This window comes from Mirounga leonina, unplaced genomic scaffold (genome assembly GCF_011800145.1).
Source record: "Mirounga leonina isolate KUSES-001 unplaced genomic scaffold, KU_Mleo_1.0 Mir_175, whole genome shotgun sequence".
In the NCBI taxonomy this organism is placed as follows: Eukaryota; Metazoa; Chordata; class Mammalia; order Carnivora; family Phocidae; genus Mirounga; species Mirounga leonina.
This window is the reverse complement of record NW_023270453.1, coordinates 14,997,808-15,006,510: the sequence shown is the minus strand read 5'-3', so window position 1 is coordinate 15,006,510 and position 8,703 is coordinate 14,997,808. Positions and strand designations below refer to the sequence as shown.

The window sequence follows — 8,703 nt, the reverse complement described above, 5'->3', positions numbered from 1 at the left end:
TAATTGGTCCAAGGTATTTCTATATTTTACTGATAGAAAAGAAAGAAAATAAACAAAGTTATAGATTAGAAAATATTGGGTAGTGATACAAAATATAAGGAAAATGAAAGAGGGTAATCCTCTAGAGCCTGGATCCGGGAAGAGGTGTCCCATGGACGTGACATCAAGGTTGAGACAAGGGACCAGGGAGTCACTGTGTGAGGACTGAAGAGAAGGAGCATGCCCACTAGAGGGACCGATGGACGGCTGGGGTTGGTATGTCTGACACCTGCTCCCAAAGCCTGTGGGGCCAAGGCAGGGGCACGAATGCAGCTATGCATACCACACGCCTAAATCTTCAAACCGTAAGTCAAACAAACTTGGAAAGAATATATGTTCTATATTTCTACTTTATCAACTATACCATCATGGTGACAAAATTAAAAAATAAGAGTAAAGCTATGGTCTCGATCTGAGGTAAAGTCATCAAAATACCAATGGCAACTGAGTTTAATAATTATTATTACACACGTGTGGATGTGCTGTGGATGCACCGACTGACAATGCTCGGAACTGTGATAAAATAGAGACATAAATAATTTATAAATGTCTTCACATTCATTCCATCAAACTTGTTGGGTTGACTTTATTTCAATGAAATCGTTTATGAATTGTTAAAATCAGTATTTACAGAATTTGTTTTACTGACAGCAACGATCTAAAGGATTAAAAATAAAATACACTTTTACTTAAGATATATACAATTTAAATGCATTTTCATTAAAAACATAGAGTAAAATGTAAAAAATTTTACAAATTAACCTTTCTTTTATATATTTTCCAAAGGTTGTTTTCCTTCTAAAGTACACATTATAAATTAATCAGTATCAAAATATTTATTCAATTTGTTATGATGAAATTTTAAAATTTCAACTTCAGGAAATGTAAATAAATCTTACCAAACATTTTTACAAAAATAAAACTACTGGCAGTTCAAGACTTGGATGTACATCTAGTTGCTAAGATATGATTTTGTGTCCCTTTACATGTGAAGTCTAGACCCATGTTGCTCTAAATGTGTAAGGTTTACTATTATATCATTATTCATGTGGTGAGGCCATCAGATCAGCAGACAATGGCCATTGAGAGATGACTTGTTATACTCCCAGATTCCAAGAGAAGGGGCACCCCATGCCACACGGGGCCATGCGGGGAAACACCAGGTCGGTCGGGATCCTGAGGGAGGAGGGGAAAATGTGAGCAACCTTTATTTTGGTTTCCAGGAGGCAGGGTAAGTTTTACCAGAATAAATATGATTTAACAACAACAAGAAGCCAAATGAAATTTAAAAAATTAAAAGTCCAACTTGTTTTTTTATAACTTGAGTAAAATAAATAATGTTGCTATGAGACACAATTATATAATTAAGTGAAAAAAAAAAAATCTGTCCAGGCATCAAAACCTTTTCAGATGGTGGGTTTATAAGAGCATCTACAGACAACAGTGTATAAGACAGAAACAAGCATTTTCAAATGTAAGTCTGACCAGAAACATTTTGCCCAGAATGCTGACAATAAGGCTGTGCACTGTAGGAAAAGTTGCTAGAAAATAGATTGTTTATGTTGTTTCCTCTTCTAACTGATGAGAACACAGATAATATCTCCCAGTTAACTGTTTTTCTTCATGCTTTCAGTTAAAATTTCAATATGACCAAAGTCTGATAAAAACTTTTGGACATAGGGACACCTGGGTGGCTCAGTCAGTTAAGCGTCTGCCTTTGGCTCAGGTCATGATCTCAAGGTCCCAGGATCGAGTCCCACATCGGGCTCCCTGCTCAGCGGGGAGCCTACTTCTCCCTCTCCCTCTACCTGCCACTCCCCCTGCTTGTGCTCGCTCTCTGACAAATAAATAAATAAAATCTTTAATAAAACAAAACAAAAAAACTTTTGGACATAGTCTATCATGCCTATGATAGCTAAACATATCAGGACATGACATATTTAGTGTGTTGAGACAAGTTTTGAAAATATTAATGTGCCCTGGTCCAAATTAGTAAGCTGGACTACAGACATGGCTTCTGGAATGGTCACATTCAACATTGGACTTGCCTGCAGTACTTCAGTCCAAGATGGTAACAGTTTGCAAGGGCACTGCATTTAGACATTGTTTAACTCATTCACGAGGGAGAACTAAAACTTCTAAAATGTAACAATGTGAACACTGTTTGCCCAGTGGCCTAAAGCCATAGACACTTCACGGTTGCCGGACGACAGGTGGCAGAGTGCCAAAACGGGGAGCTCAGAGGAATTGGTTTTTGTCCTGGTGACAAAGAGATTTTTATTAATTTTGGGGGGAAAATAGACATGCTAATGCAATCCAAAGGAAAATACCACCACATTTCACCAGCAAAGGGCAAAGACAGATTTAACCTTTTAGGTTGACATTGACCCATCCCCCAAACTTTGGACTTTCTACAAAGGTGTTCACGTGTAACTTCGTAAGGAATGACAGATCTCGGTTTCCTTCCCTCAAATCCATCTACGGCAATGAAAGCGAAACATTTCCAACATTACAGATTTGAAGACTGAACGGCAAAGAAATTCTCGGGTTTAAAGTTTATGAGATGACGGAGCGATTCACGCTCTGGTTTACGACTCATCGTATGGATAAGAGCTACAAATGGACATGTGGCACCACACTAGAGTGGAAGCAAACACAGCGATGTGAGAAGAGCAGAATGTCACAAACAGGGGCGCTTGGGTGGCTCAGTGGGGTAAGCGTCTGCCTTCGGCTCAGGTCAGGATCCCAGGATCCTGAGACTGGGCTCCTTGCTCAGCAGGGAGTCTGCTTCTCCCTCTGCCCTCCCCGCCCCTTTGCTCTCTCTCTCTCAAATAACTAAATAAAACCTTAAAAAAAAAGAATGTCACGAACATCTCAAGAGTAACTATTTTAACCAAAAAAATAAAAAATAAAAAAATCACTGTGCATGAATCTATCCATATTCAGAACCCCTACATTTGTGAACAGCTGTTTTTCACTATGAAACTGAATAAAACGCAATGTCAACGCCTGTAAAAGGGCTTAAGGTTGAGCACAGAACACAAGACTTGACGTTGTCATCTTTATACCAAAAACAACAACAACAAGAAACCTGTCAGGTTTCTGTGTTCTACTCCAAAGCATAATGATTTACTAAATAAAAACACAGGATAAAATCTGAACTTCAAAGTGTAATAAATGACTTATTAAAATGTGTATTTTGATTTTTCAATTTCAACTTGAGAATATAATCTCTGCTATCACACATATTTCTATTATGACCTTACAAGAACACATCTGGGGAAACAGAGAAAGACTGACTCTATTTCTGGCAGTTGATTTTAATTATACTCACTCTGTGTCACTGGTTTATTTTTCCCTTCCAGGACCTGCAGACACCCAAGTCTACAATCTCTGCACCAGCCTGTGAGTTTCTCGCGTACAGAAACTCTGGTGGCATATTACTCAGCCAGCTTGCCCCATTTGTTCATCGATAATTTAACAAATGCGTCTTGAGGCGCCTTCTATCTACCTGGCACGGCAGCTAGCTAGTGCTGTACTTACAAAAGCAGTTAAGACAGTTCTTGCAAGCCTCCGGGACTTCAGGTTCCAGCTGGACACAGAGTAAGTCTTCGCTAAATGTTTGAATTGCCTTGATGGGCTGTCTGAGTCCTACCATGGAAAATAAGTCCTGAGTTACATGATCTATGGACCCCCAAGACGTTAGTTGCAATGTAGAAGGTAATATTAACAGCTTATAAAACCCATCCCCAAGAGAAAAATTATTCCTGTCTGCAGGGTTTGATTTGTGCAAGCATCTGGCACAATGGGAAGCATCAAGTTTTGCTTTCAGGGTGACTAAAATATAAGTCCCTGAAGCTAATTAGTAAATTAGCATATAGGCTCATTCACCTGAGCCCCCTTGCAAGGCCTTTCCTGTTTTGCTGCAGAAAGTAACCTTCTCCCAGGAGAGGCAATTGAAACGTACCTCTGTACAAACATGGCTTTGTCTTCTTGTACGGTGAATTTATTTCTGTCTTTGTTACCACATTTGAAATCCAAAGGATTGTGCTTCTCATCCTGTTGCATTCAGCTCCGCAGGGTTAATGCAGTGGGCGGTGGTACATTGTCCCTACGCATAAACTTTTCCTTAGGTTAATTGTCTCCTAAGACACAGCTGGGCTGATATCCCAGGACATGGAATGAGGCTCCTTGCTGAGCTATGGGACCAGACTGGGTTAGATTTAAAGGCACAGGAGACAATTAGAGATGGCCTACGGGGTTTTGAGGTTGAAATGGAAAATACAGAAAATAAATGTAAGGTACTCTCACAGTCCCATTTTAAGAGATATTCAATTTCTTATCTTTAATTAACACAGAAGTAGATTCTCTCGTCTTGCATAAGTTTTTAGTTATTTGATAAAATTGTCCTTCTTCCACTATGTTAATCGATGTAACCCGGCTGAATTCTAATATAATTCAATGCTATTTTAATGGCATTTTATTGAGTGCCCATCCTATGCAAGGTCCTGTAGGCAGGCCGCTCTGGAGGCAAGAGAGCACCTAAACAGGTTTTCCATCAAAGACAGAGTGAAGAATGAATAGAATTGATTAAGGGGAAAAGATGAGCTACAAAATACAGGCAATTTGATCAGCACATTCAAAGGAGCAAAAGAATGAAACATCATGGTGGGCAAGAAGGAAATCTAAATTGTTTGGGGCCTGGGACAGCAGGGAAAGGGGAGACTCGGGAGCTGGGTCTTCAACCAGTGGGTCTGGAATCCAGGCACTGTTCAAGGGAGGGTTTTGAAATTTTTTTTTAAGTTATATTTTCCGGGCAACACACTTGGTGATTTAGATTCATTAGGTGTGGAAAGGGGGCCCCCAAATCTTTATTTTTTGAAATCCTTTCCAGGTTTCAGTTCAAGATGGCAGGTTGAGCTCGAACCTTTGTCTTCCTTCTCTTCTTCCCCGAGCCCTGTTGAAATTACAGTAAAAAAGGACCAAGATGGATCACCCATAACAGCGAGGTAAATAGAAAAATTGCAAAGGGTCTGGAGCGGTAATCTAGTGCTTAAAGTTAGAGACAGAATGGAAGCATAATGAAAGCTAAACCCAGTGGGGGGAGCTCTGGCCCTCCACCTCAGGAGAAGCCTGTTATAAAACCCACAATTTCTGGCAGAGCCACAGAGAGTCTTCAAAATAGGTGTAAGCAGGAGTGGGTCATGAATAATGTCACAAAAAAATAAGATGATGAGGAGAGTGTCTAGGGAACAGCGGAAGCCTCCACATCCAACTCATGAAGAATAACTGGGAAGCCACTTTTAATGATTTGGAGTAGATGCATTTTGAAAAAAAGGTATTTGAGAAATCCAAGAGATACGATTTCTAGCCTGATTTACTCCTCCCCAACTGGAAGAATAAGACTCACAGCAAAAGAAGCCCTCCCTAAAATTCCCTGGAGGGCTGGGAGTGAACATCCCCCCCTCCCGCCTCTACAAGGACCCCTGACTCAGACCTCGCCGGGGACTGAGCAGAAAGTATGGAAGGAAATGAGAACATTGTTGCACACGCCACAGAACACTAATAACACGTGGTCTTCGTGGTCGTTTCTATTAACATAATAGGGTGGCATGAGAACCTTAAGGTCAAGCCCGCAAACCACCCAGCCATGTCTGAGGGTGCCCCTTCAGACAGGGGCAGTGGGGCCTGAACTTTCTCTTTGAATTACATCTCTCAGGAAAGGAGGCATTCTCTGATAGATAGAGCTGCAAAGGAAGAACCAAGTGTGATTTTCTTTTTCTTTTTTTTAGTTTTTATTTATTCATTTGAGAGAGTGAGAGAGAGAGAGCACAAGCAGGGGGAGTGGCAGAGGGAGAGGGAGAAGCAGACTCCCCACTGAGCAGGGAGCCCCATGTCGGACTCGATCCCAGGACCCTGGATCATAACATGAGCTGAAGGCAGACGCTTAACCCACTGAGCCACACAGGCGCCCCTGATTTTCTTTTATTATTCTTGTTTGTTCACTGGAGAAGGGAAACAGCCAGCATCTGTCGGCTGGGTTTGGTGCTAGAAGAATCCCACACTAGATCTGGCTCCGAAGGGCAAAGGTGGCCAGGGGTCCACAGTTCAATGTTCTAAGGGGATCCAATCCATGGTGGGGAGCTCAGCAGCAAGTGAACCTACCCCGAGGGCAAGTTTTGGGGCGTGAAACAGCCCTCAGTCACTAGGGAGAAAGGGTGCTGTTCCTCCTGGGAACATACTTTCAAGGACGCAGACTGTTTTCGGAGCTCCCTCCAAACGGACTCGAGGACTGTAGGGAAAGATGTGGACAAGGCAGAAGCCTGGCCGTCTAAATGGTGCGAAGAGACATGCAAGATGCATACAAGGCAGATCGCTGTTTCCTTCGGCGTCACGACCCCGTTCCGCACTGGACCCCACTAGATTTCAGGTTCCAGTCTGGAAAACCTGGCCCTGCTTTGGACAGAGTAAGTTGAAACAATCTCACTGAACCTTCCACTTGAAGGTCCTCTGAGATTTCAGATGAGAGAGCTGAAGGAAGGAAAGACCCTAATATTGAGAAATTAAGTAGCTTTTTGAGGGAAGGGGGTCTCTAATATTTTTCACATTAAAAAAAAACAAAAAGCAAAAAAACATTGAATGCAATTGCATGCAATGTCCTTTGCTCTACCGTGAGCTTGTGTGGCTGATTTTCACAGCACAGCTCCCTGGGACCTTCGGGTCTTTCTTCCCCACGCCCACAGAGCCAACCTTTGGCCAAGCTACGAGGGTGGTCACACATCTGGGGGGAATGAGGTGAACCTCTGGAGGAGGGGCTGGGGGAGAACTGAATAGCCCCTCAGCATGTGTCTCTAGTGAGTTTAATTCTGGTAGGTTCTGACCTCCAGATTTTTGAACAGAGTCATCTCCTGCTCACAAACTTGGCTTTGTTTATCCATGAATGAGCCACTTTTCAGCCTACAGTCCACGTAGGAAACCAAGCCGCCCAGAGCCCAGGACAGCCTGGTAGAACCCAACATTTGCACAATCTCCACGCCCACCCCGTCCTCCACAATGGGCCATTGAAAATGCCTCTTGCCTTACCAGCTCCAATCTTGGACCGTCCAGTAAAGACAACTGGTTGTTTTAAATGCTCTTCTTCTCCATCTTGATCTGTAAGGATATTCCCCGTGGATCCATTTTTTTTGTTTTGTTTTCCCATTTAAATAGCCATTTTCGCTCTCTGGCCTGACTCCCCAGTAGCCTTGTACCGATTCTGCCTGAATACATCCTTTGCTTTTAAAACGACCAGGCACACAGATGTTAGTTCTAATGTCTGTTTGTAGAAGTCAGCTCTAAAATTTAAAACACAATAGAATCTCTCCACGGGGTGAGATCACAGTTGTCAAGTAGCCCTTTTAGGAACATCGGGGGGAAATAATAGAATCTTCACTTCCTTTCTGAGGTGGCTGCAATCATATTTACAGTAATGTGGCTTCTCAACAAGCTCTTAATTTGAATGGGCTGTTTATGTTCTGTTTACAGGAGGCACACCTAGGTATGATGTCCACTAACCACAGGAGAGCTGGACTCAATGAGTTCCTTTCTTTGCACTAAATGTGTTTCATGTGAATAGTTCTCCATACGCTTACAGCAACAGTGTGAGCAATAAGAGTTTGCGTGGGTATGAAATAAATTGGACCCTGGCTATCTCAATCACTTCAAGCAGACTGATTAGTCCAGTTCTAGAGATAGATGGGCTCCTTCTGGAAGCGTGGGTACCGGCCTCTGTGGAAGGAGTGCCCACACACACCTGAGGAATGCTAGGGTGCTAGCAGATCTGTACCTATGGGTTTCTCCCACCAGATGCTCCAGGCTCAGGGCCCAAATCTGTGAGGCCAGAAGCTTTGGGATAACTTCAGAACCTTGTGTGGGATTGCTGCCAACATTCCCCCCCCCCTTCTCAACTGTTCACCTGTTGAGAGCTCCAAGGGGAGGAAATGTCACAGATGTATCCCTTCACCTGCTCAAAGACATTTCCGTCAGAAATCACCCTTCATAATAGGAGAAGGAGGTTGTAAAGCCAAATCAATAAAACAGGCATGCTGAACAATATCAAACCAGACAGGAAGAAAAGCCAGAAACCAAGGGTTGGCCTGTATGCTGGAAGCTGGAAGACCATATCAGTGAAGACATTGATGCCAAAATGTGGGAGTATATTAGAAGCTAGCAGATACAAAAGTAAAGGGATGGTTTAAAAATTATCTGCATGTCCTTTGACACTCTTCCCTTGGAAGTAAAGTTTAATTTCCTTCTCTGTGAATATGGATCAAGCCTCAGTGACTTGCTCGTGATAAAGAAAATGCACAGAAGTGATTCTCTGTGACTTCTGTGGCTGGGTTTCTGCTGTCTCTCTTGGGACATGTATCCTGGGACCCCTAGGCCACCATATAAGAAATCGGCCACTGTGAAGGCAGGAGGCTGCAGAGACCACCTAGATGCAGCTATGCCTGGGTGACCCCCAGTTTCTTGGGTCTTCCCAGCCCAGGTGCCAGGCACCAGAATGAGCCCTTCAGAGGAGTCCTGCCCCAGCTTCAAAAAGCTGAAGCCTAAAGTGGGGGGGAGGCAGAAACAGGCTATCTCCCACCCCAGCCCTGCCTAGGAGATAGCTTCCTAAGAAATATA

General features: G+C 43.0%; 1 long non-coding RNA gene across 1 annotated transcript; it reads right to left on the bottom strand.

Annotated features, from left to right (window-relative positions):
- Positions 1 to 1,008: 1,008 nt before the first annotated feature.
- On the bottom strand, positions 1,009 to 4,144 carry LOC118021901. The gene is made up of 3 exons (XR_004682338.1): positions 4,007 to 4,144; positions 3,583 to 3,690; positions 1,009 to 1,215 (listed from the first exon to the last, which is right to left on the bottom strand). It is a non-coding gene; the product is annotated as an uncharacterized LOC118021901 (long non-coding RNA).
- Positions 4,145 to 8,703: the final 4,559 nt, after the last annotated feature.